The sequence below is a fragment of the Pteropus medius genome, unplaced genomic scaffold (genome assembly GCF_902729225.1).
Source record: "Pteropus medius unplaced genomic scaffold, Ma_sr-lr_union100, whole genome shotgun sequence".
In the NCBI taxonomy this organism is placed as follows: domain Eukaryota; kingdom Metazoa; phylum Chordata; class Mammalia; order Chiroptera; family Pteropodidae; genus Pteropus; species Pteropus medius.
Window position 1 is genome coordinate 471,542 of NW_024340692.1, and position 17,664 is coordinate 489,205.

General features: G+C 37.3%; 1 protein-coding gene across 1 annotated transcript in view; it reads right to left on the bottom strand.

Annotated features, from left to right (window-relative positions):
- FOCAD (focadhesin) overlaps positions 1-17,077 on the bottom strand; it is a 262,544-nt gene extending 245,467 nt beyond the window's left edge. Inside the window, exon 1 of the mRNA XM_039868697.1 lies at positions 17,012-17,077. The gene's annotated coding sequence lies outside the window, so the exon portion shown is untranslated. The remainder of the gene's footprint in view (positions 1-17,011) is intronic.
- Between the last annotated feature and the right edge of the window lie 587 nt (positions 17,078-17,664).

A 17,664-nucleotide genomic window follows, 5' to 3' on the forward strand; every position in this document is an offset into this window, starting at 1 on the left:
TTAAATAGCAATATTTCTCTCGATTGCTGCAAACTGACCAATCGACCTCATTTTTTATTTTTCATGAAAAATAAATTATTAAATTTATATAGAATGGAACAGTTACAGTTTAGTTATTTTAACTTGCATTCTTAGTAGTAATGAGAGCTGAAGATGAAATGAGCAAAAGAATGTTACAGGAAGATGGTAAATTTCCCCGCCATTAACTCAGTCAATATAGCCCAAGATGGAATTGGAGAATCTCTCTTATATTCCAGTCATGAATGGATACAATCACAATACAATATAATCACCACACTTTCAGAAGAACCACTCTGAAAATGTTCAAATGAATATGATGACTAATGCACTGTGAAGCAATGTCATACATGTATTGCAACCCCAAATTCTGTCCATTGTGAAGATGAAAAGACACCTTTAATCTGATTATGTTTATAATCTTATATACCTCTGTCATCATTATGATGGAGCAACTTGACAGAGAGCAAAGTGCATGGCGAGTGGTGGGTGGGAATCTGGATGCAAATCTTGGCTCTAGCGTTAGCCATTAAAATGAAGGTTAATCATTTACTACCTCAAAGCCTGCTTCCTCATTGGTTAAACAGGGGGACACTTGTCTCATGACGTGGTACAAATAACAATATGAAGTGTGCCTGAAAGCCAAGAGGGTCTTGAGAGTAGGTACTCTAAAAATGTGTTTCCTCCCTCCCTTGATACTATGTGGGATAGTCAAGGGAGGTGAATGATGGAAGAGGATGAGTTTTAGTGATAAGTAAGGCATTTCTAACCAAAGACCAGGATGGGATCTTGTATATAAATTATCAGATTGAGAAATAAGACAGCAGAACCAAGGTTAGGAAATACATGAGATTCTCATTCAAAATTTCCCTGCTGAAAACCTTTCAATAACTTCCCACTGCCCTTTCTAATAAAATGCAATCTCCTTTATCACAGACAAAAGGTCCTACATGATTTGATCTCACAACTCTCCCTCAGTTGGAGAGTCTCAGCCACACAGACCTGCAGTTTGCTCTTTCCATGTCCAGGTATGGAACTCTTAGGCTCAAGTGTTCTTGCCCTTGTTGTTCAAACAGCTGACTCCTCTCACTCTTCACATCTCCCCTTGAACTTTCCTGACCCCCCCACACACACCACCCTCAAGCAGTTCCCTACTGCTACCTCTAGTGACCCATGGTTGCATCCCTCATAGCTTTGATCACATTTTCAGATGATCATCATTTATTTATTTCTGCTGCCTTTCTCTACCCCCTAGTGAAATGCAAACTCTTGAGGGCAGGAAACTGGTCTCTCTTTTTGACTACTATAACCCCAGCTTATAACAAGTGCCTGTTCACTAATGATTCACTGAATAAACACGAAGCATGACTTCAGGTTAAGAATATCATGTCGGAGGAAACAGCTCCTTTGTGCCAAGCACCCCATAGAATGCTTTAATTAACCCCACTGGATCGTCGCAATAACTCTGAGGTAAATATTATTAACACCACTTCCCACAAGAGAAAAAAGGAACTCAGAGAGGAAGTAACTTGCCTGAGGTTATACCGTGGTATTAATAGCCAGGATTTACTGAGTTTACCACGTGCCAGGCAGGCACTGTCAAGCTCTTTACACACATTCTCTCACCCAATATGCAAAACAACCCCATCACATGAGTACTATTATTATCCTCTTTTTCATACAAAAAAATCAAGTGAGGCAAAAAGAGGTCAAAATTAATTGCCTAACTATGTAAGAAGCGGAACATAGATATGAACAGTGTAGTCTCCAAAGCTCACATTCTCAATCATTCCTCTATAAAGTATGGTCAACATAGAGTTTTAATAAAATTAAGATAATCCATTAAAGCACTTCACTCAGAACCAAGTGCATAACATTTTTTAAATGTTAGCCATTATTCTTAGTCTGAATCCAACGATTTGTTTTTTCTACATTTTGCCACATCCCAGGGAATCGAGCAAATCTAAAAAAAAACCAAAAAACAAACAAAAAACAAACAAACAAAAAACACCTGGGTTCAGATATAGTGTTAAATCAAGTTCCCAAAGTGGTTCATCATTATGTGCAAACAGCTCTGTTATCTTTGTATGAATTGCAATCCGAAAAACATGTAATCAAGTCTAATGTGCAAAAGTTACATATTAAAAGGGTGCTCCATGCTGAGCACAAAACACAAAAATTAACAACTAAACTTAATCCCCATCCTTTTGGCACCATCTCTAGCAATACAACTCCCACATTTGTGTACATTCTTTGTTTTTACACTTTTATTTCATCATTGAACATTCAGTTTAAGTCCAATAAGCATCTAACAAAGGATAAAGATTGCCCATTTTCATCATGACAATTAGTGTTGATCTTTAGTAAGTCCATGTATCTTGCCGCTGATATCAACTCATTCACATTTACATTTTCCAATTTTTAAATAAATATTCATTGAAATCAATGAAAGCAATTACTTGCCCAAATGATTGCTCAAACGCCACCACACAGACACAGATGGCTACACTGCTGCAAATGAACACTAGGCTGGCAGGTAGCCCCACCATGTGACAGTTCAAAACAGCTAGATGAGACAGGGAAATTTCTGTGTGAATGAGTTTACTTGTAAAACCATGGAGTTTGAAATTACTGCAGAATGTTCTGGAAAAAAAAAAAATCCAGAAGCAGGAAGATCAAGAGGATGCCACACATATTCTTTCTCAGTTCCTACAGCTACCTCAGAAAATGGGGTGTCATATTCTAGGCAAGGAGAATATGAAGATATGGTGTAGAGGGGCAACATTACACAGGTCGGCTCGGACAATTTCTAATGTTCCTTCCAGCTCTGAGAGGATTGTAATCAGTCCTCAAGATGGAGATCTTATTCATTGGGCTATCTTCCATCTGTGTAGCAGCTGCCTGGACTTGGACACTAGTGAAGTTACTCAAGCAGGAAAGGTTCCTCACTGACCAACCAGCCTGCTGCATTATCCTCCCGAACTTTTGACTTTCTTGAGGGACGCAGCTGAGTCTTATTCACCTACTATAGGGTCTGACATACAGTAGCAGTTTAAAAATTTTGGGGGGGTTACTGTGTTTAGCACTGTACTTAATATACAATAGACTCAAAAAAAGTTACTCAGAATCCTACTCTTTATTTTGTTTTCAGATCAACTTTCCCAAACAGAAAGTGAGAAATAGAGAAGAATCTATAGCTTTCTTACTAATTAAGACTTATGAAACAAAGACCAAAATAAATTATTAAGAACCAGAAGTAGGAAAATAAATTTGTAAACTTTATTTTCAAGTTAATACAGTATCCTGAATTCAGTTATCCACACATTAAGGATATGAAAATAATTAGTTCCTTTCAAACACACTCCTTTCTCCCAGCTTTTTATCTCATTTTTTTAACTGATCAAATAACATCTGAACAGGTAGTATAAAGATGAATTTCAGCCAAGTCCAAATCCCTAATCAGAGAATACAAATTAGTGACATTTTATTACACTGTTACTCTTTTTGGTACATTTTCCTTAAAAAAAAAAAAAAAAAAGGTTAAAGAACACATGCAAAATCTCTCAGGACTGGTTCTTCACTGTTTCCAGCTGAATATAATAGAGATGGAAAATGGGTCTTTGTTATTTGAATACATCATAAGTTTTACATGAACGCTTCAGTTGGCGGCTATTATTTATCATAGCTTCACTCTTAACCTGCTATATATCACAGTCCCTTAAAAACCCACAGCATCACCTCTGTGTATTTCCCACTGGGGTAAAAGGCATTTACTAATTTTCTATTTTACAGCTAACATGATTCATGGCTATTTTTATTTGTAGGGTGCTTAATAATCAGATCTTAGTTAACCTTCACAACTACCCTGGGCAGAAGATCCTTAGTAAGTCATTTCACATTAGCAAAAAAAAAAAAAATCGAGCAGTACATTCAAGAATTAGAAGAGGATCCTGAAATAAAATACTGATATCCAGTTTGCACAGTACAGTGTATAGAATGTTTTTCAGGTAAAGGTAATTTAAGAATTATATTTAAATGAAGGAGAAGGAGGAAGTAGAGGATGAAGAGGATTATGTAGCTCTTCATGAGAATTTTTTTAATTTTACAAATTTTATAACCAATACATACAATTTTCATATGTACATGTTAAATGGAATTTTTGAACACTACGTTGGATATAAATGACTGATTAGATAGATGAACAGCAGCAGCAGCTCCAAAGGCTATCAACTCACAATGAAGCCAATGTTCAAAGAGCTTTATTTCACTCTCAAAGACCCAAACTCAAACGCTATGAAACTGCTCCCAACCTGGCTTACCTCCAAACTGATACAAAGGTCATCAAAGGCCAGATCCGTTCAGGAGCAAAGCCACAGAAATAAGACAGAAAAAACATGGTTCCCAGGACCACAAGAGTCTCCCCTAGCCTCACCCACCATACTCAATTCCACCATACTCAGTAGTACAATAAAGCTGAAAATCTGGGGTAGGTCAAAAACTAAACTGCTCTATGGGAGTAGGCAGTCAGGGTACTACTTGCTGAGCATTTGATCCTAGCATTTGACACTTCTTGGCTATATCCCAAAGTGTCATCCACATTCTTCAAGTTCTATTCACCTCTCATTTCAAAAAAATAAGAATACAAAAGGCTTAAAAGCAAGCATCTTTTGTATAAAGTTATTCACTGACTTATCTAAAAGGTAAGCTATGGAATATGCAGATAAAATACTGACCGGTAATTTAAAATGAGTTTTACAAATGTAAAGAAAAGCTTATGATAAAGTAAACATTGAAATTTTTATACACAACCAAGTTTAAATATATAGAGAGAGACACAAAGGATTAAGAAAAAAATAAAGTGAATATGTAAAAATGTTGAGGTTATTTCTGGATAACAAAATGAGGGATTATATCCTATTACATTTCTCTTTATAATTGCTACAATTTTTTTCCCCTGAAATGGATAAACATTACTTCTTTACATTTAAATAGAAATTATTAATTCTCTTCAAATGAAAACACAAGATCAATTTTTCAGGCTCAGTAAAAAAAACTAGTGATCTTATTTACTCACTTGAAACCTTGGTCTTTTATCACTGTCTGAAGAAGCAGTTGCACCACAGCACACATCAAGATAAAAAAAAGTCTCACTTGATCCAATTACACTGTTTATTAAGAGCTATTTAATGAAAAAGTCACACCTTTGAGTTATTAGAAGCTTTAATGGTCCTGCAGAGTTCCAAACAAGTGAGCTAACAGAATTACCGTTGATTCTAAATTTTTTGCCAGGAGATTAATCCATCTGCTCCTGAAAAAAATTAAGTGTTCCTCTAGTGTGTTCGACTTCCTCCAATCTCATTTTAATCAAGTATATTAGCCTCAGTCAAGAGAATAGGTATTTTTTTAACAGATTTATTGAAGTATAATTGATATACAAAGACAGGCACATATTGAATGTGTAATCTGAGGAGTCTGGATATATGAAACACTCATGACACCATCACCACAATCAAGGTAATAGACATATGCAACACCTTCCAAGGTTTCCTTGTGTTTTGTATGTGTGTGAAGAAAACAACATGAGAGCTACTCTCTCACTAAATTTCAAAGTGCATAATACTATAGTCACCCATATTGTTAACTATGGGTGCTATGTTATGTGATTTCTAGAACTAATTAATCTAACCTAATTTAAACTTTATAGAAGGTAGGTATTTTTAATTGCTTAATTGCAGTATAAAGAGTTTATTTTAATTTTCCAAATGCATATATAACATATTACCTAGAAAATATTTTAGTCATCAATAGGTAAATTTTAGGGAGGTCTTTATGTATTTGGGCATCTGTCAAAGAATAAAAAAAGACCTTTAGATATGGTGACAGAGACATGAAGAAAATAATCAGCATTCCAGACAGAAGAAATAGCAAAGGCAACAACCTTGAGGCAGAAGCATGCTGGGCAAGTTTAGGGAAGACTAAGGACACCAGTGTGAATGGATGGTGAGAGTTAGCAAGTTGAGCAGAAAAAGATTACAGAGTGAAGCAGGGGCCCAGATCTCATAAGCCCCAGTAAGGCACTGTGGGCCTCTGGATGTTCCGGAGTGAGATAGGAAGTCCTAGAGGGTTCAGGCAAAGAAATGGAATACCTGACTGTCATTTTAAAAAGATCATTCTGGCTTCTATGGAGAATAGACCATTAAGAGAGCAAGAACGGAAAAATGAGACCAGTTAGAAGATCATAGCAATACTCCAGGAGAAAAATGTTGCTTTAGAGAAAAGCAGTTGGAAATGATGAGCAGAAATCAGACTTTACATACATATTTTGACAAAATTTGTTAATGAATTGGATGTGGATGTAAGACAAATGAAGAATGACTCCAAGGTTTGGGGTTCCGACAACTGGAAAAAAGGAGTAGTGTATACTGAGATGCAGACGACTTCTGTTTCTAAAACAGTATAGCAATGCAGGAATCTCCTATGGCCTTGGGGTATAATTTACTTTTGTCCACTCAACAAAAAAAGGCTACATGACAAAAAGGTATTAAGTGCAGAAAGTACAAGCTTCATCTACTTCTCAATTTTATTTGGAACCTTCTTGATTACACACAGCAAATGCTAAAATTTGTATGCACAGCCTGACTCTGGATTTGCGTTCAATTTATACCCAATACCAAAGCTGTTGTCGACATCTCCCCCAGTACTACCTACTTTCCAGTCCCTAGAAGGCCTCAGTGGCCCTGCAAGCCCAAACAAGTGAGCTATACAGCTTAAAATCTTACAAACTAAAAGCAAAGAGACAAGGAAGGAAGGAAGGAAGGAAGGCAAACTAATACGTAGTAGGTGAGTAGATAATCCTTACTTTCCCACTCCCCAGCTTTCACTGTCCATTCCATTTCATATCTCCTTCCAAGCTTTATGTCAAATGCTCAGTACATTCTGAAGGCATTGTATATACATGTAAATGTAGGATTCCGGGAGGGGAGAAGGGAAAAATTAGTTGTGAAGTGATACTGTGAAAAGATATGTGAAAAAAAAGAATTAAAATGTGTTCATTTCTTTAAAAAATATGTTTAAAGATATTATGTCACTTTGTTAATATATAATTGATTTTGGAATGTATCATCAGTGGCTGCTAAAACTATTAGGTTAAAAAATGATAGCAACTTAGTATTAGAGGGATAAGAATGACCCCACCTGAACCCACTGATTCATCTAAGCATCACTAAAAATGAGAAAACCAGACATTGTGCCCTCATGATACAATGGAATAAGACATACATAGAACCCTCTAAGAATACTGTTGTCTTAAAAAATTCAAAATGGATCTACACAGCTCTCTATATTAAACTACCAATTTATAGACAACACAAGAGGTAAAGAAACAAGGTAAACAAAACCACTTACAGAGCAATATGTCAAGTTCAGAATTTGGAACATCTTATAGAACAAATAACTGTTTCTCCAACAAATCAACGACATGGGAAACAGAAGGGGTAGAGAGACTGCTACAGTATAAGCGACTTAAGAGAGGCATCATAACCAAATGCAATTTGGGAACCTATTTGGATTCTGATTCCAACAAATCAACTGTAATAAGACACACTTGGCACAACTGAGAAATTCTGAAATATGGACTGAGTACAAAATAAAATTAAGGAATTAGTGTTAATTTTGTTAGCTGCAATAATGACACAGTAATTATATTTAAAATAAAAGTTTCTAAAAAGTAAAATAAAATAAAAAGTCCTTATTGTTAAAGATAATTTTTTTTTTAAGCTAGAGGAAGAAAACCTAGTAGAGGAGAAAGAAAACAAGACATGTTAATTTTTTTTGAAGCTAAATTCACTTACTATACTCCCTATTCATGTATGTGTTTGAAATTTTCCACAATAGGATGTTTTACAAATAAAGCAAAATGGAAAAAATAACCAGAAGTTGTAAGATTGCAATGTAAATTGTTTAAAAAATTATTACCATTTGCAACAGCTAATTCATGTGAATGTTTTCCCTGATGGTATGCAATAAAAGCAAAATACAACAGCAAAACACAAAAATTAGTTGGAGGCTGAGGCACATAAAAAAATTATCATTTCATTCATAACCACTAATTTCAAATGTCATGCTCTGTTCTGTGGAAAGGTCGTGTATACAAAGTGGTCCCCAATGCCCAAGGAGCTTAGAGGCCGAAGAACAAGGCAGTCAAGTTCAGCTTGTCCGCTGATGAGTTAAATAGGGAACTTATATACATTAAGGGGGTCCTGGGCAGCAGCAGGACATTTAGATCTCTGCATCTTTTACCCTCTAGACCACTCTCCATTATCACCCCTTAGTGATGGACCTGCGTTCTAAAAAAGGAATGTGTAGGTAGGTGGTCAGGGGGAACCAAGAGGCCAGATACTGGGAGGCGCCAGGGTGAGCTAAGAGATAGATAACATCTAGGGCACCTTACCCCAGAGGAAGGATTAATGGAAATTCCATGATTAGCTCGAAGCCTCTGTACACACATTCCAGGGTCCACCAGGGGAAATGCGAGGGGGGTCAAAGGTCTGGGTTCATTCACTCAGAAGTTAAGCATGCAGATTAGTTTCAAGATGGAGTCAGCTCTGTCCACACATGCTCATTATAATAGCTTCATGATTCAGACCAAGTTTATAATAAAATTATGCTATAAATTAGGACATAAAATAACTTCATTTTGACTAATTAAAAAACAACAACAAAAACACCTCTCTCTTACCTAAAGTTCTCAATAAGATATTTTGGAGTGGGGGAAGGTCCAACAGTTTAAGAAAAAAGTTTGAAAATTTTCTGCCTTAGACTTTTTACATATTAACTATTTCAGCTTTGCTTTGAACAAAAATGCTATGATTTACAACTCAAAGTGAAGGAGATGCTCTTAAGTATCTAAAGAGCAGGTATTCTATGCAGTTGATTAGAGAATGTGATAATCTTTCAAAGAATAAAGAGCCAGTATGTGAAAGAACACTTTGGCTAGCAGACCTCTTTAAAAAAACAAAAACAAAACAAACAAACAAAATCAGTGGATCACAAAAGAATCTCCAAGAAGTGGTCAGGAATTTCCTTAGATTATAACTCAAAATCTGTTCCAAGAGCTTTTCCATAAAACATGGAAAAGACACCTAGGCTTGGAAAATGTTCAGTACCAAAAGCCCACCTTTCATTCACTCGACAAATATTTATTAGATGCCTACCTTGTGCCAGACACCATATTAAGCACTGAGGATACAGACAAAAACCTCTGCCTTTATAGATTACATTCCCAGTGGAGGAAACACTAGAATAAGCAAAATAGTAGATGATAACAGCATTTTATAAGGTAAGTGCTGTGTACAAAAGTAAACCAGATAAGAGGGACAGATAGCATGAGAGAGGAATTCCAATTTTAAAGTGAATGGTCAAGAAAATGCTCATAGAGGTGAAACATGAGCAAAGACTTAAAGGAGGTGAAGGAGGAGTCCATAGTTTCTGAGAAGAGGATTCTAGGTAGAAAACGGCAGTACAAAAGCCATGGTGAGAACATGCTTTGTATGTCTGAGAACAGCAAAGAGGCTAATTGAGTGGGTTTAATGAGGGAGAAAGTAGTTGGAAACGAAGATAGAGAGGCAACAAAGAGGTCTGATCATGGCAAGTCCTACAGGCCACCGCAAAGATTTTGCCTTTTTATTTGGGTGGCAGTGGGAATCCACTGGAAGGCTTGGGGCAGAAAAGAAATCTAACTTACAGGGTTTTTTTTTTTTTTTTAATCATTTGGCTGCTCTGCTCACAATATTGTAGAGAGCAATGAGAAAATAGAAGAGACCATTTAGAAGGCTATGACCATTTAGAAGGCTATGGCCCCAAATTCCTCCCAATTCCTATATGTACCTTTTTTAAAAGTGACTTTGCTGCTCCCCTCATAAAGAGATAGTCTATTTCTCCATCCCCTTGAATCTGAGCTGCCCTTGTAACCTGCTTTGATCAACAGCAACTGAAGTAACGTTGTGAGAGTTCTAGGGAGTCTAGGTCTCAAAAGGCCATGCAGCTTCCTCTTGCTCTCTTGCTTCCATTAGACCACCATGTAAAAAAGCATAGAATAGCTTACTGGACCACATGTAGCAGAGACAAGCCATCCCAGCTGCAACCTCCAAACCTGCCAGTCCCCACTGCTACATGAGTGAGCCCAGGCAAGATGAGCAAAAAGTGTTTGACCCGAGTCATGGAAAAGATGGCGTTTCCATTGACTAAGATGGGGAAGACCATAGGTGAAGCAGGTATAGGGCTGTTTAGTCATCGAAATAGAAATGCTGAGTAGGTATGTGGGTATGTGGAGCTCAAGGGAAGAAAATATAAATGTGGGAGTTAATAGGAGTATTACTAGTATTTAAAGTTAGTGTTTAAAGTCTTAATGATATGATTGAAGGAGTGTGAAGTCTAATGACTGAACTCAGGAACACTCCAATATTAAGAGGTCAGAGAGATAAAAAAGAACCAGTAAAGGAGTTTAAAAAGACCAGTGAGGTAAGAAGAAACCCAAGAAGTGTGACATCTTTGATAAGGGAAGAAACTGTTTCAAAAAGCGGAAAGTGATCAATTGTTTCCAAAATGCTGATAGGAAATGGTAACCATGTGACAAGATGGAGTGGTAGCTAATGCTGTGGTGTTAATTGTTTTACAATTTATAAATGCATCAAATCAACATTTGTATATCTTAAACTAACATAATGTTATATGTCAATTATATCTCAATAAAACTGGAAAAAATGTTGTTAGGTCAACTAAGAGATGAAAGTTAAAAACAGACCTACAGACTTAGCAAAATGAAAGTCATTAGTGACTTTGAGGAGAGCAAATCTTTTAGAGTGGTGGGGAAAAAAGCCTGGTTAAATTGAGTTTAAGAAAGAATGCGAAGAAAGTAATTGGACACATAAGTATAGTTTTGCCACAAAGGGGAAAAAAAATTGTGTGGTGGTTTCAGAAAGAAATGGGGTCAAGAAAGAGTAATTATTTTTAAGACAGGAGAAATAATAGCATATTGATACATCAAAGGGAATAATCCAGTCATAAGAGAAAATGTGATATTACAGGGGAGGAATATCCTAGAGACAAATCTTTAAGTAGATGAAAAAAATAAGATCTTATGAATGAGTGGGAGTTGCCCTTAGAAATACAGATACTGTCCAATAAGACTCTAGGTCCTAAAAATAACAGAAGGGAAATCAGAGGTAAATGAAAGTATGCCCACATCCCATGTCTATGGCAACTGCCATTAGTTTCAAGGCATTTTTCACACCTCTGAGCCCAGAACTTACCTAAAAATGTTCAACATAATCTTCCAGGCATCCTAAGAACAGATGAGAGTTGTCAAATGTGATGAAAATTATTTGCCAAAGTAGTTTGGAAGCCCAAGGTTCAAAAAGAGGTGCATAAAAGCAAAAAAGGCCATTGCCTCTTCCTTCTCTGACAAACACCACCAATATTCACTTGAGACATATATGTCATGTTTAAATTCAGAAATACAACTATACTTGCTGTCCTACTATAACAGAAACTATAATGATTTGATGGGGAAAAAAAGCTGACAACAGGAAGTTTCCTCAAAACTTGAAATCCAGTGAACCTTAAAGAGCTCTAAAAAATAAAGCCTATGGAAAAAAAATACAGAAAACAAAACTTACCATCTGCAAGCACATATTTATGTGAATCTAGATGTTTATAACTATTTTCATTTACTGACTTTATAATAAATATGAAACATTTCTCCCAACAGAGTAATGCTTTTAACTTTTTCAAAAAAGCTTGAAATCCAAACTACTATTTGGAATGTCAAAGCCAGCCGCATGCTTCAGAAAAACTTTGTCACCCTTACGCCCAAATCTAACCTCTTTCTAATCTGCCTTCTTCTTCATTAAACAGTCTTCTCTCCTAACCTTTTGGACTCCGATACCATGATTGATAAGCTTTCTTACTAGATGCTCAGCTTCTTCATTAGATGGTCCCCTTATTTCCTAGATCTAATGGGAACTACACTCTCGTTCTTTGCTGGCCACCTGAGTGAAGGCTAATCATCCTTCCAAGCTCCATGGCCAAAAACAATGTTTCTATACCATTTACCTCCATATGTTTGAGTGCATGCCCTCCAAGTATCTTCTTCATTTCTCATATATACTGATGGCTACAATAGGCGGTCTGAAACCTCAGAAACATAGTTTCATAGTCTACCTCTTCACCCTAGGTACCACAATCATCTGGGGTCAGTGTCTACATAAGTAATTCATCCAACATACCAATCTCATTGTTCTTGACCACCTCCATATAACCCCCATTCCAGCCATCTACTTCCATGGTGAATCCCTACTCTCCATCAGTGCCTTAAAATCTTAAATTCCAATATTCTACTCTGACTACAGAGTACTTGTATCAGCTACTCCCTTATATCTACGCACACGTATATATTTACATCATCCAGGGTCCTAATCCCTTGAACCAGATTTTTTTTTCTCAATCTTTCAGCCTCTAACAAGTCTAAACCATCACTTCAACCACTCTCTTGCCAATATTTTGAACTCCCCTGCATTCCTACCATATGTACACAACAAAAACCAAGTACTGGATAATTCCAACTATTCATCATCTCTGGTTCTACTGAATTTTGCTACAGAAAGTCACACAATTATATGGACTAGCATCATTACAAATTAATGATCCTTGCCTCTAATATCTCTAGTCAGCTCCCTCTGCCATTCCCTATGGCATTTGACAGTTGACCATTCTCTACTTCTCAAATTCTCTCCCTCCATGCCTTCTAGAGCTCTACTGTCATTTGGCTGTTCCTTCTCAGACTTTTTCATTGGATCATCTACCTTATATAGTGGTGCCTTCCAGAGTTTTTCTTGTTTTATTCTTTCTTATTCCACAAACTATCAGAAATCACATCTATTCTCACACTGTATTAACTATCAACTAACTATATGCTGATAACATCCTAATCTCTAGATATCCTAGAATCCCCTCATTTCCAAACCAATGCAGCCAACTGCCCATTGAACAGCACCATTTGTGTGACTCCAAAGCATGTCTAAAACTGACTCATTCTCCTATATGTGATAAACCTCACATGATTCCTATCTTGGGAATCATAAACCTAAGAGGCATCCTTGACTCCACCTCTTCTTCATCCTGCATATCAAACTAGATAACAACTCCATCACCTTAATATATTTTCAAGCTATCTTACTCGCTCAAGGCCCACTGCATAATTTGCAGTTCTATATCTTGCCTTCACAACTGGGCCTTGCTTCACTACATTTCATTCTTCGCATTGCCATACAAAACTGATCTTAACTTTCCTCTACTTAAGATCTCTTACCCATGGATCACTACAGCCTCAAGAATAAAGTTCAATATCTTTAACATAGTAGGTAAGAGGGCCTTTCATTATTTGGCCTTTTTTACTTATTAAACCTCATCTCTATTCTCTCCTTAATATATTAAGAGTCTATGTTTTGTCTCTAACCTGCCAGATTGGCCTTCTTTCTTTCTTGTGCCTTAGATGCCTTGTTCTCCATCCTCACCAACTAATTTCTACTTGCTTTCAAAATTCAGTTCATGTGAAAATTCTTCTGGAGATTCTCTGAGGCCTTGTCTATGGCCTCCATGAAATAATATACGTTCCTTGAAGAAATATTAGGAACTTGGAACCAGAGCTGATGCCCTGTCTGTGTTGAATGAAAAAATAAAAAACACAATATCTTTAATACCTATCACTCTCTAAAAATTGCATTTATTTAAATGTTTCAAAACAACTTTAATAAAAAGTTTCCTCTAATTCCTCCATGTTTATGTCCAATAGTATATACCAAAACCTAAAGGTTCATTAATTTAAACCTGTTCGAAGATTGTAAATAGAGTAAAACTTAAATTCTGCAGCAGCTAAGCCACAGAAAAATGTTTGTTAGGAGGTAAAAGTACAGCCTGGCAGCCAGAAAACCTCATAGCAAAACTATAGTTATTATGTTCGTAATTAGAACATTTGTTCAACACATTACCAAATTAGGAAGCAGTCGCTTACCTGACCAAATAGAGATTAGAAGATATATTCTAATGCACTGGCAAGAACTGAAATCTTCAGTTTACAAGCTTGGGTGAAATGCTTCATTGGTCCCCAGGCAAGTGAAAAGATAAATCTTTAAATAAATAAATAATAATAACAAACTATGCAGTTTGGATTCTCAACTTCCTTGGGTCTAAAGAAATGTTTTCACATAATGAGCAATGGAAAATTGTATAGTATGTAATGTGAAACCTTTGAAAAGTCTTCAAAATATATAAAACTAAAATAACTCAGGTTAATGAATGAAAACCAATAAAAATTTTAAAAAGTTAAAAATCATAAATGCAATTTCATGAATTCCAATGTGACTTGAAATAGGTTAAAAAAATTGAGGCCAGAAGGACTTGCAGGACCCAATTTATAAAAACAATAATGTTTGATCTAGATGTTTGAAAATAAATAGGATCTTCCACATTGGTTAAAAAGTTGTTTCAAATAATTTAAATGGGAGAAAAACTGACAAACATGTCTTGTCCTAATAGCTTAGCAAATATTTCCTATCATGTAAAAATAATACACACAACTTCCGTTCAATTTATCACTAATTGTGAACCACACATTTATATTATATTTAAATAACCATACCATATTTTATTAAACTACTCATCTCCAGGTCCGTAGTACTTTTTAAAAATTACACAGTACTTAAGAGATTTCACATCTCCTAAAGAAACATGTATTGCCCACTTGATCAAAGTTTAAATCATCACCCAAAAGAATAACCATTCTTTTATTAGATAAACTGTGTTCACTGTTATAAACTAAGAGATATTAAGATCAAGTTTTGCTATAGACCCACCAATAATCCTGACACTATTATTTCTTTACACTTTTTCCAAATATAGTTGTAGTTGTATTTTTCACTGTTTTTCCCCCTGAAATTTTAAACTAGAAAAGACTCCACTTGGATTTTTTTCCTCAGCTCTTGCATTTTTGCTCAATCTTCCCATCTTGATCTAGTCCATTTCTAGAACTAGAAAGGTCTAGCAAAAGTAAAATTGTGAAGTTACATTTTCTTGAATTTTCTAAACCCATAAGAGTGATATGAACAATTTAATTTGCCTAATGGTTTATGGATAATATCCACAAAGTATCATGAGGCTATGAATATTGTTTCAGGAGAACTACTTTAGATATCATTTTACACCTGCAAGAAGGCTAAACAATCTAGTTGTAAGTAACATCAATCAAAAACTATTGCTACATCTCTATTGTCATTTTTATCCTCTAACAATTTATCTTTTTGTTATCAATTCTCAACTAGAGGCAGCAATCAATTAAAATATAGTAAATTTTATGTTGATAAAATAAAAGTTAACATATACACATGATATTAACAGACGTTAGCCACATGATGGTAACTACCCAATCAACCAAGCAAATAACCAGAGGTTTTAGATGCCACTGATCTGCCAAATACCAAAGCAAGTCAAAATACTTTGAAGACTGCATTCTTATCCAATTGTTCTTATATCATACCTTTTCATATGTAACATTTAAAAGCTCCTGATTATTACATTTCAAAATTGAGATGAGTCACAGTGTTTTGTATGCAGAAATTAGATGTGGATCAAATTATTAACATGCACTTGCTTGCCAGTCAAAAAAGTGAGTGTGGACAGATTCAAAAAAATTAAAACACAAGCATAAAATACAGCCTGTGTTTTTAAAATAGTCGCTTCCCAACTATTAACAAAATAAATATGTCATTTACTCCTCCTTTCCCTGAGCATCTCAAAATTACAGAATACTTCTAACCTACTCCCTCACTTTACAGATAGGTGCCTCAGACCTAGGATCTTTAGTGGTACAGTTAGCAGGATTACAGCTTACTAGAGGTGAAAGTAAGGAAAACTAAACGAGGTCCCAAAAAGAGCTCTATCTTCTGATACAGGATCACAAGCTTCTGTACCTAAATCTAGAACCTGAAATTGATCCATCAACAAAAAAATTTCATCTCGTGTATAGACAATAACACTGGCAGATAAACTGGAAGAAAGAGCAGGGAATGCCCATTTTAGTTTGTGGCATAAGGCCCTGACCAGCAAGGAACCCATCAAAAAGCTGTGTTGAATGGATGAAGGATTGCATGATATTTGATAGAATGACTTCATTGATTTTAGAAGCTCCAAATTCAGAACCTAAGCTATCAGGATGCCATATCTGAAGTTAAAACTCAAGGAGAGTAGAGTAACATAACTGCAAGTCTCTGCAAACCTCCGCATAGCTGTTACAGATATTTCAAAACATACATTCATACATGTATATGTTATTATTTACATATAGACACTGTTTATTATTCTCGCATGTGAAGAGAAAACCAGAGAACCAGTAGATCCAAAAAGAGGCCCTGCTCACCCATAAGCCTTTGCATTAAAGTGGACAAGATGTGAGTGAGTCGCTAGCAATGAGTAGACAGCCACCCCAGTTCAGGCAGGACATAGCCAGACTCCCCTGCACTGGCCTAGCTAGGGAACCGGTCAGGGGAGAGTGCAACGACTGCAATCTGCTGCAGATAAGTATGCAAGGATCGGTTTCCGAGTCAGGATCCCGCTGAGCCCTACCGCGGGCACCGAAGCTGGCACCACCCAGGCATCCCAGAGCTCTCTAACTCGGAAGACCTAGTTTCCCGGAATTTCAGAACCCAGAAAAGACAGGACGAGGGCAAACGGCAAGACCTGTCCCCTTCCCGGCCGCCCCATGCCACAACACGGCCCTGCCACATGTTCCACGGCCCCCATCTTCCAGTAGAGCCCCAGACCCGCGGGGCCTCAGCCACTCTTCACGCAAGGTGAGACAGGCCACAGGCGGGTAAGGCAAGGCCGCCTCTGATCAGCGGGTAGCGGCCCGCAGTCGGCCGCCAGCCACCCCACGTTCGCTTACCTCCCTTCTGCCACAGCTCAGGCCCGCGCCGCCTGCCTGACGTGGCCCGCCCCGCCGTCTCGAACGCCCGGGGGCGGGGACTATGAGGAGAGAACCAATGGACTGCAGATCTCGAGGGCCTGCCCCGCCTCCTCCAGCTTTGGCCCGTCCTCCCTGTATCGCGCGCAGGCGCGCCCAAGGCCTTAACTAAGGCCTTAGCTAAGGCCCCCGCACTGCGGCTGGAAGCCGTGGGAGGCAGAGGCCGGTGTTGCAACTGCCTGGGACAGGAAGGATGTGTGCAGGTGCGGCTGTCGCGGAGCTGTGGAGAGTTAGCCCAAAACAAAGTAAATTAAAATAACCTGCTTTGAGATATAGCGGCGTGTCTGTAGTCCTGTTGGCAGCCTGCCCTATTCAGCTTTTGACGTTGCAAAGCAGCTTCTTGGTATTTGGAGATTTTGTTCCCGGGGAACAGATAACATTAAGATTCAGAAAATTTGATGCGCACAGCAGACTTGCCTCTGGTTGCCTGTTGCTTGGTATCTTTACTTGGCTGGGCCAACACACAGCACTGCATCGCCCAAAGCTACACTGTGTGAAGGAAAAGGGGTGACATAATAGAAGAAGCTTAGGGGCTACTTGGCTGGCCTAACAAGCCCAGTGACCGAAAGTAACCT